Source organism: Schistocerca nitens, chromosome 1 (genome assembly GCF_023898315.1).
Source record: "Schistocerca nitens isolate TAMUIC-IGC-003100 chromosome 1, iqSchNite1.1, whole genome shotgun sequence".
Lineage (NCBI taxonomy): Eukaryota > Metazoa > Arthropoda > Insecta > Orthoptera > Acrididae > Schistocerca > Schistocerca nitens.
Window position 1 is genome coordinate 291163160 of NC_064614.1, and position 17056 is coordinate 291180215.

General features: G+C 43.0%; 1 protein-coding gene across 1 annotated transcript in view; it reads left to right on the plus strand.

Moving 5' to 3' along the window:
• Positions 1-17056, plus strand: part of LOC126243480 (uncharacterized) — a 1765051-nt gene that overhangs the window by 714660 nt on the left and 1033335 nt on the right. The window lies entirely within an intron of this gene.

Consider the following 17056-nt stretch of genomic DNA (forward strand, 5'->3'; position numbering starts at 1 on the left):
ACAGAGTTCACAAAGTGAAACGAGACGAATAACCCGCATGAAGACGACAGAAAGAAATTAAACAGCAAAACCATATTCACAAAGGAGGTCCGCTACAAGTAAACAAAGTATCACTGTGCAGTTACCAAGTAAGGGTTTCTAGCAATGATTTTATTACCCTCCATGTTTGGCCCCAATTTTGTGCTGATGAATTTTGCTAGTTAGTTAGTGAGTTAGTTGAAAGTGATTACGTTTATTAATAGCCAGGCGCCCTTTGCTACGAACGAGTAGACTGTATGGTGTTCACAGATTTTATTTTTGTTCATATTTGATGGAATTTTTATGTTATTCGCAAATTGCAACTTCTTCTGAACTCTTTACGGTAATTAAGGCCACATAAACATGGTCTTTTCAGAATGTACTTGTGACCAAACAGTGATTTTGGTAGCTGGAGTCGGAGGGTTTTGTTAATTTTGCCTTTTGAGCTTTTGTGGTGATATTTCCATACAAACTTTTATCAAGTAAGACATATCTTTATTTCTAAACAAGAAGTGAAATACCAGTTTTTGAACATATTTTCTTAAAAATTTTCATCCGCTATTTCACCCCCTTAGGGTTGTAGTTTCGAAAGATTCGATCTACATTACAATATCAACACACTCCTCAACTTTCGAAGTTGTGTACTTAGCGTTTGGGGCTATGTGATGATGAGTCAGTCAGACAGAACATTTCCTTTTATGTATAGATGTGAGAACACTTTAGTGTGGTATCTGAAAAATAACGATAAATCAAAGAACTATACGAGGGTTGGAACTTTAATAGAGGCGACTATTTACTTACAGTTAGTATAAAATAGACACGTGTTGCAAAGTTTTACTGGCCTTCCAAGTAGTCACCAGCATTGTGTATAACCCGTTTCCAGCGATGTGGAAGTCGTAGGATACTCTTAGCATGCCAGTTGTGTTGACAGTTCGAGCGGCGCGGCCTACTGCCCGACGAATTTGTAGCAGTACTGAAGCGGATGACGTGAAGTGTTTCCTTCAGTTTAGAAAAAAATGGCTCTGAACACTATGGGACTTAACTTCTGAGGTCATCAGTCCCCTAAAATTTAGAACTACTTAAACTTCAGTTTAGAAATCGAGTTGAGCTTACGAGGGCTTAAGTCAAGGGAGTGCAGTAGGTGGTGTAGCACTTAACAGCCCCATCCGTCAAACAAATCAGTAACTGCTTGCACTGTACGTGCTTCAGCGTTGTCCTGCAAAATGATGGTGAAGTCCTGCAGAAAGTGTCATCAGTTCTGCCTCGATGCTGTTCATTTTTGGAACACAGCCTATGACTAGCTTAGAGACAGACGTGATGACACTCTCTGCAGGATTTGACCATTATTTTGCAGGACAATGCTCAAGCACGTACAGTGCAAGCAGTTACTGATTTCCACTCATTCAGGAGTGCTAGTTCTGCAGGTTCGCAGGAGAGCTCCTGTAAATTTTGGAAGGTACGAGACGAGGTACTGGCAGAAGTAAAGCTGTGAGGACGGGGCGTGAGTCGTGCTTGGGTAGCTCAGTTGGTAGAGCACTTGCCTGCGACAGGCAAAGGTCCCGAGTTCGAGTCTCTGTCCGGCACACAGTTTTAATCTGCCAGGAAGTTTCAGTTACTGATTTGTTTTTCTGATGAGGCTGCTAAGTGCTGTACCACCTACTGCGCTCCCCTGACTTAAGCCCTCGTAAGTTCATCTCGATTTCTAAACTAAAGGAAACACTTCACGGCATTCGCGTCAGAACTGCTAAAAATTCGTCGGGCAATAGACCGCGCCGCTTGACCTGTCAACACAACTGGCACTGCTTAACGTATCTTACGAATTCCACATCGCTGGCAACGGGTTATACACAATGCTGGTGACTACTTTGAAGGCCTTTAAAACTTTGAAACACGTATTTATTTTGTACGAGCTGTAAATAAATAGTTGCCACTATTACAGTGTTAGCAGCAGCAGTGATGTAGATAGAACAGATTAAAGTGTTTTATTTTTTAATGTTTTGTGTTTTCGATCATGAAACATTAATTTCCATCACACTCTACAGAATACACTTGCCAAATGGTTAATGCCTCTCCACTACTATTGAAATAAAAATAATAATAACAACAATAATAATTATAATAATATGCTTATCACATTAAGAAAAAGTTTTCAATATCGTTTCTTGGGTTTTCAGACATTGTTACATGGAACGTATTGGATATTGAATAGTTTCCTCTGACAGAAGCGCTTAAGAGCAGGCCACTTATCACTGGACAGCTGGCCCGTCAGTAGTTAAGTTGACTGCACTCTGCAGACAGCCAACAGCATCTCCTGGTGGTACCGTGGATCCAGCGTGGGGTGCATATTAATCACATTATTCACCTGCAGGCAAAGCAGTTATGGTTCTCTGATAGCCAGTGCACTGGAAACCAAAATATGGAGCAATCTCCAAGCCATGGCGAGAAGTCTCTCAAGGAAGCACACCTTGAAGTCTCTGAAAACAGAGGGCCGGCCGCGGTGGTCTCGCGGTTCTAGGCGCGCAGTCCGGAACCGTGCGACTGCTACGGTCGCAGGTTCGAATCCTGCCTCGGGCATGGATGTGTGTGATGTCCTTAGGTTAGTTAGGTTTAAGTAGTTCTCAGTTCTAGGGGACTGATGACCACAGCAGTTGAGTCCCATAGTGCTCAGAGCCATCTCTGAAAACAGAGGCGCGCAGCATCAGTGCGAGCTGTCCCGCTCTACCCGAGCTGGCCCGTCGGCTTCCACCTTACAGGGCAGGCCTCAAGGGCTCTCAGCGGCTCACATATCACCTCGCCGAGTTGCTCACGTATCACTTCTCCGCGCAACTCGCTAGCTATCCTGGAGAACGACTGCACTTGTCATTCCAGATGTGGCGATCCTTAACGTGTGCGCTGAAGTGGTGTGAACTTGATGAAAAAAAAATTCAAGAACAGGCACTAATTGTTGATCATAGAAAACTGTTTTCTTAGGTTTTCTTATAATAAACGCATATTACTCAACTTTTGGCAGTTCCTTATGGAACATAAGATATTTCAGTCCATGAAGCACATGATTTTATTTGCTGTCTGTAAGTCAGTCTCTCTCTCTTCGCACTTGAATTCCTCTTCTTGATGAAGGTAAGGAGGAGTCTGTCGTCATTAGACATTTACTCCACTTTGGATGGATTGAGAGCATGCTGGGACTCTTAGGAATAACTGGGATGGTTGTGTGTGGTTAGGAAGACTGATGATTGCCGGTCAGAGACAGGCGGTAGGTCGAATGGACAATAGCGATGCGTCAGTTACGGTACTTTACTTGGCTGGCCCTGTTGAAACCTAGGAATGCCAGTCAACGGCTGACAAGGCGAGTGGTTGATGATGATGATGATGATGATGATGATGATGATGATGATGGGTGTCTGGTGCGGTAAGGAGGAGAGTCTTCGAGGTCCTCCTGGCATCTGGGTGCTTCTTCTTGCCCTTCATCTTCTTCTTGGATGTGTATGCTTGTGCCACTTCGGGATCTGGCATGTCCTCCCGGCTGGCGACTTCGGCGTCTTCAGCGGTGCTCGTCCCTTGTTCTTTGCTCGCGTTCTCGGCTTGTTCTACCGAGGCGATGAGATCTTCCCACTCAGCAGGAGTGAGAGGAGGGCGGGCGTTGTAAGATCTGAGAGTGTCCAAATGGATGGAACTAACTTCTGCAGCTGCGTCTCGGAGAGGTGGCAGGGAGCCTCCTCCGACGGCTGTCTGTACGGTGGCGTCTTGTGTTACCACCCCCGGGATTCCTGTATTGCTACAGGCTGCACGGACGCGGCAGTCTGCGTCTCAGCGTCCTTCTTCTTACTGGGAGGGGCTGGCTGTCCAGTGCATCACGGAGACTGTACACCAGCTGCTGGGCCTCCGCTAGTTCGGCTTGGAATGCCGCCCTCTCTTCCGCCGTTACGGCTTTGAAGCAGCAATTTCTTCGTCAGCGGCGGCGCGCAACCTGGCGCACGCCTCGCTGACTGCGTCTGGTGCAACAGCAGCGTCAGTGACCAGCCCGGATCCGCCGGGGGCATGAAGGGGGGGGGGGGGGGGGCAAGGATGCAACGGCCGCTGTTGTGTCCGCCTTCTTGGTGGTCTTGCGTCTCCGTCCTGTCTTCTCACCGCGACTTCAGTTCTTGATATAACTGCAGCCTCGGTAATTCGCTTCGTGAGCACCGCCACAGTTGGCACAGCAGCGTGTGGCGTCCTTCTTCGTACAGTGGCGCGAATCGTGTGCTTGCGCACATCAAAGGCACGCCACTGGGTTCCGGCAGCACTTGGCATCGTGGCCAAGTTTTTGGCAGCTGAAGCACTGCTCCTTCCGTTCCGTGGTCTTCTTCTTCCTGCATCCCCCACCTTCTGATGCGCCGAGCACGAGGCCCAGCAATTTGCCTCCCTTTCCACGTCGTCCAGGCGTGCTGGGGAACGACAGTGCAGGTAGCAAGCGAGCGCTTAGCGTACAGTGATCTGCTGACCTCCGATGCCTGAACGGGACTCCGTCTGCATGTCAAACATTGGAATCTAGCACAAGGTACCATTGTCTGGTAAACATAGTTCTTAAGGATATGCAAGTTAAGTGTTTGAAAACTAAATCAATATTTGTCGTACACATGTTCTGCATGGTATTTTCGGTAGCGAAAACGACGAGGACACTTCGAGTCTGTGACATGCAACTGCTACTTGATCCTGCGTGGTAGCTGAGACCTCAAACTTAAAGCCCAGGACTTAGTCGAAATGTCTGCTGGGAGCCACAAAGAACGTATCACGTCATCGGGGCTTTTACCTGTCTCGAATGAGAAATCTGCCGAATAAAAAATTACGGCTACCATTATAACTGTGTATGTATTGAATGTAGGGAGGCGACGTTCTTTGAGTTTAATTGGTATTGTTTAAGCTGGTCTAGCATTAGGTGATCAAAATCTGGAAAGCTACCGCAATCGCCGAATGGTAATGTAAGAACACGTTGAACGTGCTTGTGTCTCAGATAAAATCGTGCAGCTACTGAGTCAGTCTTAATGTGTCTGTGTTTTGACTGCTGCACAGTAAAGTAGTAAATAAGTGCAGAAATAAAATTTTATTAGAAACTGACTGCGCCGTCGCTAAGTAGGGATCGTCTGCCTACTGCGCAATGGCGCGACTGCTGCGGTCGCAGGTTCGAATCTTGCCTCGGGCATGGATGTGTGTGATGTCCTTAGGTTAGTTAGGTTTAAGTAGTTCTAAGTTATAGGGAACTGATGATCTCCGATGTTAAGTACCATAGTGCTCAGAGCCAAAGTTGTCAGTCAGTGTACCAGTTCACATCAGAATAAAATCTGAAGATTTCAGTAAAGGCCTCCTTCATCGAAAGCTTTCTCCGATTCTGACACGACAATTAACTGAGATTCAGTAAAAGACTTCATAGAGAGATATTTTTGTTTTTGAGTGGAAAATGACGGTATGAAAAGGGCATCTCTTGGTATTATTATTTTATTGATATGACATTAGATTCTGTGAGTAGAGATATAGTAGGGCGTAAGACGTCGACTTACTTCGTGTGCTGTCACGAAACCAGCTAGAACAGTAATTTTCTCAAGAATAAACACCACTCCTCAGCCAATTTTAAATGGTGTGCCTGCACACCTAACCTGTCCACTGGATCCGCTATTGGAAGCCAGAGAATGTTGTATCGTTAAAGCCTCTGAAGAAATTGACGCTATCCTACTTAAAGGTAGGAACAAGAGGCAGTGAATTCTAACTTTTATAACCGAATGCTGGGGCAACTCTACAGATGTGTTAGGTTGCTTTGATCTGTGTCGTTGTAACAGTAAACTATCTCCTAGCAAATGTATTCTTGTATCTATGGCGTCCTTCCTCACAGAAAGGAAACTGTCCATACGTCATCGCTGTCTTCATGAATAATAATTATTAAGTGATATGAGTTACTTTAAAATTAATATTATACAAAAGTACCTTTGCAGCTAACGTATATTATTGTACTTCAGTTCATTTTCCCAACACCGCTTCCTCTCTCTCTCTCTCTCTCTCTCGGATATTTACTAGACGTTTGAGCTTCCTATTTCTTGCTTGCTGAGACTGTTACGTTTGTGAAACAACTTGTGGTAGCTAAGTTTATAATGGTTGCATTCTTTAAATTATATTGCATTGAATCTCTTATTTGGAAATATAAAAGTACACGCTAAAGCAATATAGCTCTTGCTACCTTAGTGTTTCCTGCGGACACATGAAATTAGGACACCTTAATATGTAGATGAGGTGAGAGCTGCAGATGAAGTACTTGAAGGGAGCCATGCAGCGAGTGCCTGGACGCGGCTTGAGCCACAGGCTGGCCAGTCCCAACAGACCAGGGACCAGCATGCCAACAGCCCGAGATGGGTGGGCTGCGGCGGACTAGCAGCCCACATCCTCAGCACATGGTTCTAGGTTACCTAGGAGGATCTTTTCCCTATCAGTATGTAAAGTTTTTGGTGGGCGTGTCAATGTACTTGATTAGCGAGCTCACATTCTTCTTCTTGTAAACAGAATAACAACTTCTGCAGTTCTTTCATACAATTCTCTTTTCCTACAAAAGATACACACACACACACACACACACACACACACACACACACACACACACACACACACACACACACACACACAGGTACGTACATACATACCTCTCTATGAAATATTTCTTCTCAAGGCATTCAGTTTTTACGGCAAGTTAAGTTTTCTCCAATACCAGCCAGCGTTGTGTCTTGCAGTTACGTCCATTTGTCAGCTGGTCAAAACATGTGCTGGTTACATCTCCAGCAATGTAATCTGACAACAGGCAATCAAAGCTCTCTGACAGGGCTGTCTAGTGCTGACTCCAGATGGCAGCTATAGTGCGTAAGTGGTGTGTAAAAGATTTCTCCCCTATATCTCCCATGTGTCCTAAACAAGTTACTGGAACGCATTCGGACTGCCGTATAATGATATGTCGATGTAATGCCCGAACACTGTTGAAACATTTTTATGTGGCTACATTATTCTATGAGACAAAATTTTTTGAAATATTATAAGATATTGCTTCATTTAATGGTCTCGTTTCCTTTCTTGCATTAAATCTAAAACAGAAAAAGTTCTTCAGCAATCATATGCATGTAGAAAGACAGGAAGATGTTACACGCCGTCTCTTGATAGAATTTAAAAAAACCTTTTCTTGATTCGTAACCTTTCCTACATGAAACTGGTGTAATTTTCCTCTTCCTGTATTTTTTGCTGATGCTTCATTACAAAAGTTCAGATTGCTCTGATCGTTCAGGTGTATAGGATAGTCAACTAAGAAAACATGATTCGCTGAAAAAATTTACGGTTTCCTTAAACAAAAAGCATGTCTCTTCACTATAGAATATTAAAATTCTCAAATTTTAGCGAAAAATATTTTTCAAATAATACCAGTCCATGGAATTTCTTCCTTAGTTTATTGAATTCATAAGTAACACACTTCGGAAGAATGCACTGACCCAGACGTGCTCATTTTCACAGTAAAATTTATTTCAATTTGACACATGTTTGGCATTGCTGTGAGCGACACTTTTCTTCAATTAACCGAATATTTACTCAGTGTTACCCAACCAATTGACAAAAAACTTTCGAATATGTTTTACAGCATCAGCAAACTGTACAAGTAATATTGGTGGGAATCAACTGCACACGTTCGTTCTGCGCTAGACAGTGATTGTCTTCTTGAGTTCTGGCGTGTGAAGGGTAGTGCTTAGGCATTGTTGAACTTAACAGCAAGACAATGACGCCGCAGCAAAGAACGCGAGCTCTGCTCCAAAAGTTCATGACAATCAGCGATGTACAAGGCGTGCAATTTACTAAGTCATACCACTATCGATAGTACTTCGTAACCCCTTTCACTGGGTGTTTAGCACAGCAGAACGGTGGTACACTGGATAAGAAACTTTAGTCTCACCGTGAAGCACCATGATTCTAATTCAGTAACAGAAATGTCTCCGGATCTTTTATTCTTTTCTCAATATCGCTTGAGGTATTTTGTGTAATGTGTATTACTCAGTCCACTTGCCAGATTCGCTGACCCAAGTTGCAACCATCTGCTGTTAGAAGGCTCCGAATTGTAGCATGTATCATGGGGTGTGTGGAAACATGAATTCCAAGAGTTCGTGCACACACACTGCACCACCTCCTTCAGTATGCCAGACTACACACGAAGGCTGCGATATCTGCAACAACCCGACGCCTTGGGTCATCTGCCATCGTCCCGACTTGGTCCTATCCGATTTTCACCTGTTTCCAAGACTTAAAGAGCACCTTCGGCCGGCCGCAGTGGCCGAGCGGTTCTAGGCGCTTCAGTCTGGAAATGCGCGACCGCTACGGTCACAGGTTCGAATCCTGCCTTGGGCATGGTTGGGTGTGATGTCCATAGGTTAGTTAGTTTTAAGTAGTTTCGTCTAGGGACTGATGACCTCAGGTGTTACATCCCATATTGCTCAGAGCCATTTGAACCATTTGAAAACACTCGAGGACTTCAATTTGTTACTGATGAAGTAGTCTAAGCTGATGTGAGGTTGTAGTTTCGCAACAAAGTCAATCATTCTGCAGTGACGGTATCAACACACTGGTCTCTCGTTGGGAGGAATATGTTCGTCATCAGGTTGACTATGTTGAGCAATTAATATGTAGACTCGAAGATTAAAGATTCCGTATGTTAATATTTTTATTTGAAAAGCTTTAATAGTTTTCACATAAAACATTCGGTGACATTACTTTTCAACACGTCCCATGCTTAGTGTGGAAAGATAGAATGCTGCAAAAGCGCCGCAAAATCATTGGAATAATAGCGTGAGCTCCATCTACAGAAACGATAACTCGTCCTGCTCCGTCAATAAAGCTGTCGCGGCGACAATTCGTTGTCGTCTTCGTGCCACGTTCTAAACGTGTTGCAAGCGTCAGTCGTAACCATAGCAGAGTTCTGTAAGCTGTGAGTGCGTTATGTAAGAGCTGAGTGAATTCGAAAGTTGGTAAATTGTTGGTGCTCGTATGGTGGGTGCTTCTATAACCGAAATAGCCTAAGTGTTTGGCGTTTCAAAAGACGCCATATCGAAGAACTATGCAGCAAAATGTTCAAATGTGTGTGAATTCGTAAGGGACCAAACTCCTGAGGTCATCGGTCCCTAGACTTACACACTACTTAAAGTAACTTAGGCTAAGAACAACACACACACACCGATACCCGAGGGAGGATTCGAACCTCCGGAGCGAGCGGCCGTTCAATCCGTGACATGGCGCCTCTAACCACGCGGCCACTCCGCGCGGCCAACTATGTCGCATACAGGGGAAGCGGGCCGGCCGCGGTGGTCTACCGGTTCTAGGCGCGCAGTCCGGAACCCCGCGACTGCTACGGTCGCAGGTTCGAATCCTGCCTCGGGCATGGATGTGTGTGATGTCCTTAGGTTAGTTAGGTTTAAGTAGTTCTATGTTCTAGGGGACTAATGACCACAGATGTTAAGTCCCATAGTGCTCAGAACCATTTGAACGGGAAGCGGAACAACATCGTACTCTAAGTCACAACACAGAAGACAGTGTCTGTTGACGAACGTGGTGGACGGTCATTGGAGAGGATTGTGACGAAAAATAAGGGGTACGACAGATGCAAAAGTCATTGCAGAACTGAATGTCAAACTCGCGAATCCTTTCAACTCCTAAACAACACGGAGGCAGCTACGCAAGCTGGGAATTGCAGGACGATACTGAATTTCCATACCGCTAGTCAGTGATGCAAATGCACGCAACAGAGCAACGTGGTGCCGAAGCGATAAAACCTGGATCATAGAGTAACGGAAGCAAATAATTTGGTCACATTAGTCTTGTTTCACACTGGTTCCAGAATCTGGTTGAGTGAAATACGTGTGAAGAGCTTTTGATTATTCTGGCAACCACGTCGTGGTATTCCGTGGGCCACGTGGTTGCTTGGCCAGGTCGTGTTGCTGACTATTCTGTCTGATCAGGTCCATCCAGAGGTACAACACTTTTTCCCCAGTGCTGGTGCTGTGTTCTAAGACTTGCGAGCACTAAGATGAATTGTCACATCTCCCCTGGCCGCCACAATTACCAGATCTCAATATTACTGAGCCTTTGTTGCCTACTTTGAAGAGAAGGGTGCGTGATTGGCGTAGACCTCTGTCATCATTATCTGAACTTGCCGCTGTTTTGCATGAATAATGATATAAGATACCCTTTAAAACCATACAGGAATTATATTTGTCCATTGCGACACTACTGTGAGCCTTTTTGAATGCTAGACGGTTTCCTGCACCGTATTGTGTGTGGTACCGTGCTGTATAATTGATGTTTACATATTTTTGTCCACCCTTTAAAGGTAAAAATCATTATTACCAGACTCTGCACGTACTTACCGATAACATGAATGTACAAAAAAGAGCGTTAACTTCGTTAGAGACAATTGCAGTGATGCAATGTGCTGCGAATCTGAGTGAATGTCACGCACAGAGCGAAAAGAACATACGAACTCGGTGTCTCTTTAGCAAGTGCATGGCACGTCTAGTCTGTTGTCCAAACAGTGGGATGACTACCGTGCCTAGGACCAATTGCATGTAAACGCTAGTACAACCAGCACCGAGTCGGGATTACAGGTACTGCAGCCGGATAACTAGTGATGAATGGACGACATTCCTGGTGATAACTGGTGCGTTAACTGTGGCAGTAATACTCTACCCACAGGAATCGTTCTACAATTTCTTATATGGGCTTCAACTGTCACAGAAACAGAGTTTGGTATCTTAGTCATACGTATTTTACGTCGTATACAATGCGACTCACATTACGTCTTTCATTGTCTCCCACAGTGTAGTATTCTGAAGATTATAATTAATTACAGTCACAAAAATTGGCAAATTAGTGTCTATTATTTTACGGAAACTTGATTATAGTGGTTCACAATTCTTGTTCTGTGGCCTCAAAAAAAGATGGAAATTGCGAGGAAAACGAAACGAATGAATTAGAGACTCACCATGAAATGCTGTCTGCAACGTAAACTATAAGATTCAATGTATCTATACCAACGGTAAATAAAAAGAAATTAGAATTGTGAAAGAAACTCATATTTTCGGAAAAACACAGGTTTGTTAATGTATGTACGGCTCGCGACGGAAAATTATTAGAACCCTATGAAGCTTAAATAGTTATATCTTGTATTAAAACCGTTAAAAATCACATAGCAAAATTTTGACAAGCAAGTTCCTGTGCATTATTATTTTAAACGAATCACCTTCTTTCTTCTTAATTAGTATACCTTAATATCGAACTGTAGCACTTTATGCCCTCAGTGCAAGTTCTTTCTTTAAAATAAGGTTTAAATACTTTCATTTAGCAGTATCTACTCTCAGCTGGACGAAATTTCCTATGCCCTTAAGAGGAAAGTCCTGAATATAACACACTGACAGTGCATTAATTTAATTTTTTATGTCATCAGTCGTTCGATCGGTTGATCAGAGAATTCATTCCTTTATATGTTCCGAGAACTCTGCCTTCCATCTCTATACTTCTAACACATCACACCTCATCTTCAATCTGTTTGTTGGCAGCCCCTCCCTGTGTCTCCCACTGTCAAGTTAACTGTTCCTCCGTCCCACTAATCTCTCCCTTTTACTGGAACACATTGATTTCATATGTATCATGCCGTATCCTTCATTTTGTATCTCACCTGACGACCCAATTTTTAAGATCATTCTGTAGCATGTATCCAGTTACATTCTTCCCCTATTTTCCAGAATACACGTTCCCATGTAATTTAATGCTACGCTGCAGATTTGGACTTTCAGGAATATTTTTCTCAGTTTCGTATAAAATGGTTCAAATGGCTCTGAGCACTGTGGGACTTAACTTCTGAGGTCATCAGTCCCCTAGAACTTAGAACTACTTAAACCTAACTAACCTAAGGACATCAAACACATCCATGCCCGAGGCAGGATTCGAACCTGCGACCGTAGCGGTCACGCGGTTCCAGACTGAAGCGCTTAGAACCGCTCGGCCACTCCGGCCGGCAGTTCCGTATCGACATTTTGTATAGTACAGAGTATAGTTGATGTGTGTACACTTCTCGACAGAGAATTATTAGAGCCCTATGTAGCTTATATATTTATATCTTGTATTAACACCGTTAAAAATCACGTAGCAAAATAGATCTTCCTTTTTCCATCTTTATCTGCCTTGATCGGAGGCATTTATCACTACATTGTTTTCCACAGTTTTGAAGACGAGCAAGTCGCTAATCTTCTTAGCATCAGACCGGGACTTCTGTATTAGCACCAGTAATCATCCTTAGTTTTTCCTCGACTGTTTTGTGTCTCAGTTACTTTATTCCTTTTGTTATTCCTTTTATTACACACTCTCCAGGTAAACACATCTCTTTCTCTGGGTCGGTTCCTTAGCTGACGCAAAAGGCAGAAGCGGAGTTTCTTCCTCTCTCTATTACGTTTCTATTCCATTTGATACTGAGCGAGGTGGTGAAGTGGGAAGGCTCTAATCTAATCTCCAAGACGACTGCGGTTCAAATCCTCTCTCGTCTCTCAAAATTATAATTTCCGTGATTTCCCTTAAACGCCTAAGGCCAATGCTGGGATGGTCCCCTTGGCAGAGGGGACGGTCGATCTCATTCCCATACCTCAGTCTGTTCAAAAAATGTGTGTGGAATCTCATGGGACTCAACTCCTAAGGTCATCAGTCCCTAAGCTTACACACTACTTAACCTAAATTATCCTAAGGACAAACACACACACCAATGCCAGAGGGAGGATTCGAACCTCAGTCTGTGGTCCGTCTCCAATGATGTCGTGCAACACGTAGATAAATTTTAGACAAGTGTCGGCAGCGGTATATTACTACTGACACCAGTCACATTACAAAAGTAATGGTAAGCAGCAGTGTCATGCGTGCTACAGTACCGTCGACAGATTTAAAGCATTATTGTGAGTTTTTTTTTAGCAACATGCAACTTAAGTTACAAGGCGGAAAACAATAAAATTCCCGATTTCCTTCCTAATGAATAATGGTAGAATATAAGAACTGGATACTACATATCATGTAATACAGTTTTCTTTTAGACTACAGTAGGTGAATAAGTTATTACTGTGTACTAGTCTCTATCAGCGGATTGGTCTCCTCTATTGACTCGAGACTCTAGCAGAAATGTCAATGGAAAATTGAGAATTGGTTCCCATCCCCAGAAGATGCCGCAAGAGTGCTGGCTTATTTTATTTACAATATCTAGCCCTGCGATCGAAGGAACACAGGGGACTCTACGTGATCAGAATCAGACCTATACAGTACTCTTTCTGGTTCCTCCACTGTAACACTGCTTCTTCAGTACGGTTTATGTTTCGTGACTTATCGTTGACAGTTTACTCCTGATAGGCAACCTCATCGCCATGTTTTGTTGGGCAGTATCACACAGTGACGAAACTTCAAAAAACGCAATGTATGTTTTCGAACATGTATCTTACTCAAAAGTCTACGTCCACATGTATTGTTCATGATGCTAGTCACTGAAGGACATTTGTGAAATATATTTGCCTGTGCAGAGCGAGTAACACCCATCTATGGCTTGACAGGTAACCAAAAACAAACCATTGGTTCGTGGACATTTACGATAAGGGCCAGTCAAATGAAAATGAGACAGACGGTAAAAAGTAAGTAAACTGTTTATTATTTTAAAAAAAGAATCGCATAACTGTTAATACATTTATCCCATTGTGAGACAAGTCGCCAATGCCTTCATGGAAAAATGTTTGCGGTTGCCTTAAGAAACCATGACTATAATGGGGCATGCACCTCTTGGTCCGAAACAAATCGAAGGCAACGAATATCTTTCTTCAGAGTTCAAAAAATATGGAAATTGCATGGGGAGAGATCGGGACTGTATGGAGGACGTGTAAAGGCTTTCCAGCGAAACTTCTGCAGCGTAGCAGAAACAAATCGGAAACATGTGGACCTTACACTTTAGGAGCCCATATTTTAGGAACACTGAAGAAATACAATAATGGCCGTCGATTTGCCCCTAACGAATATATACAAGTCTGGATACTGTCAAAGCCTGTAGGCAAGGCAAGCACAAACATTTTCCAATTAAGACAGTAACAGATTTATTTTTTTAATTCTAAGGATGCACAAAAGTTTTCTCCGTGTCTTTTGTCTAACATTCGCAGTAAATTACCACCTGCAGCATAGCCAGAACTAAAGTGTCCACATTCATTTACTTTTCGATTACACGTGTGCGGCCACAACCGAATACCGTAAATGAAAGTGTATGGTTTTACCGAATTCACTTCCTGTACCTCATTCCACATAAGGGATATAATTGGACGGCTGAGTTCGTTGTGAAAATGTCATTCGAGATCTCCATGATTTTACAACAAACTAAGGCGCCTCGTTAACTGCGAGGCGTCACATCAGATTTTACCAACGTGCATACACAAGCGTGAAAAGATTTTTTTGTCGACATTATCTATTTGATAAAAATATTTCAGTAACGCAAGAACGTAGTGAATCAAAAATAATACTGAAATATGTTTAATATAACAATGATATTGTGTTTCTAATGCATCGACGTTTCTTCTGCTTCACTGTACGTAATTTGAAGAAGAAATGCAGACCATCGATACGGAAGTCAAACATATTTAGTACTTTTTCTGCCAGCTATATTTCTAAGATTCATTTATAGCACGACATTACACAAGTTAGCACTACTTGGGCTAGACCTACGCTTCACTACCATACAGTAGCGTGCCCTTAGGCAGGCTGACAGGCAATATTTCCGAAACTACACGACAGTATGTTTCACTGCAATTTTGTTTTGCTGAGAGCGGTTTTTATTTTCAGCTCAAAACTGCTTCATATATCACTTTGCCATATATCACTTTGATCTTAAGGCACTGGACTCTCCCTCTGGTGTGCGGCTGATCCCGGCGGAGGTTACAGTCCTCCCTCGGGCATTGGTGTCTGTGTTTGTCCTTAGGATAATTTAAGTTAACTAGTGTGTAAGCTTAGGGACTGATAACCTTAGCAGTTAAGTCCCATAAGATTTCACACACATTTGAACATTCTCCCTCTGGAAGACAACGATTCTATTCCCTCTGGGGCCGCCCAGTTTTAGGTTTCCTGTGATTTTCCTAAAATGCATGTGGAAAATGGCGCGATGGTTCGTCTGCAATGGACATGGATGGTTTCCTAACCTCCGTGGGTCGAGTTACAGCTAGAGCTTTGTCGCTGATGACCTTGTGGTCGACGAAGTGAGGTTAGCCTTGGTTCCTATACATCATAACTGCCTTTTTCCTATATTGATCTTTTTTTTTTTTTTTTTTTTTTTTAGGTTGGGTTCGTTACTTGTGTGTAGGCTTTATCTCCGAACTTAACACCCGTAAAAAGTATGTTATCCACATATAATTAGTTTCATCATTTAATTTTATTACTGGTTTAGGTAGAGACTGCTAAGTATAATACGTGAGAGGCTGAAATGTTAACGAAGTTTGCTTTACGTAGGATGCGGATATTTCGAGAAAAGAGAAAAATCAAATTCCTGAATTTGTAAAATGTTTTCCTTGGTGCTGAGCATAATTCTGACCTTACAGTTCCTACTTATCTATTCCAGTATGTGGCCTCTACAGCTGGGATACCCCTACCCCTCCAACCGCCCCCCCCCCTTCCTCTCGCCCTTTCAATAACGTATATTTACTTCATATTATTAACGATCTGATACTTACATGTAAATACAAAAATACCGTCTCTAATGATAATCAGATACTGTCAGATGACAGCTAACACAAGTAAGATTATATTTTCTGTGTGATATCTTGTAGAGTCTACGTTCTTTGATATCTCTTTCATAGTTATGTCTTAAAGGCGGGCGGTGCGGGATTAGCTGAGCGGTCTGGGGCGCTGCAGTCATGGATTGTGCTACTGGTCCCGGCGGAGGTTCGCGTCCTCCCTCGGGCATGGGTGTGTGTTTGTCCTTAGTATAATTTAGGTTAAGTAGTGTGTCAGCTTAGGGACTGATGACCTTAGCAGTTAAGTCACATAAGATTGCACACTCATTTTCTTTCTTAAAGGCGGCATGTGCTAGACTTGTGTTTATCTCCTTTGAGCTGACTTTTTCACCTCACATTGGATGTGCTTGTACGATGTGCTGCATTCCTGCAAGACGTTAATTTTGTACCATTTATATCATGTTAAGCAAATTTGTTGAACTGCATAACTGCTATTCTGCATAGTGTACAGCAAAACGGTGTTAATGCTCTAAAATGTAAGTGCATATCTATTTTTTTTTTCAGCTTGCATCTAAAATTTTTCAGTTTTTAAATTTTTCACTATGTGTCTTATTGTCTTATTATATGCTTATTCTTGCTTTTAACATTGTACTCGATAATGATGTGAAAGCCGAAATCTAAATTGTACACGAGAAATACACAGAAGTATAAGTCAATGGTGGTGTATTCTTTTAAAACAAATTCTGAATTAGTCTTCGCGTATTTGAAAATATGATATTCAAAAGAACTTCTAAAACCAGAAGTTGTGGAAAATGACGAATTCTTGATAGCGCCAACTGCTCTGATGGCAACAATTGTTTACGGGTGGCGAGCAGAGTTCCAGAACGTTTCCGTGGGTTGCTGAAAACGTAATTCTGTCAATGACATGCACGTCTCCACCACTCACAGGTATGAACTCCATAAGATACAGAGCTTTAGTCAGCAGATGCACCTTCTTTCGACATTTATGCCTTCGTCTGGTTGAAGACAAGTGCACAAATATTTTTATTGTGTATTGCCTATACTGTATTATTTCTGGATGACTAAAACTGAAGGATACTGGCGCTAAATCCACTAAGGTGTCATATACTGACCGTTTATACCTGCCTGTGTCCACAGAGGGTTGAGCTCGGCTGATCGCTGCATTATGCTCCTGGTAATGGACTGGGCGCAGCGGCGACTTAGGCCGGCAAACAGACGGCGCGTTCGCCGGAGCTCGCAGTGTGCTC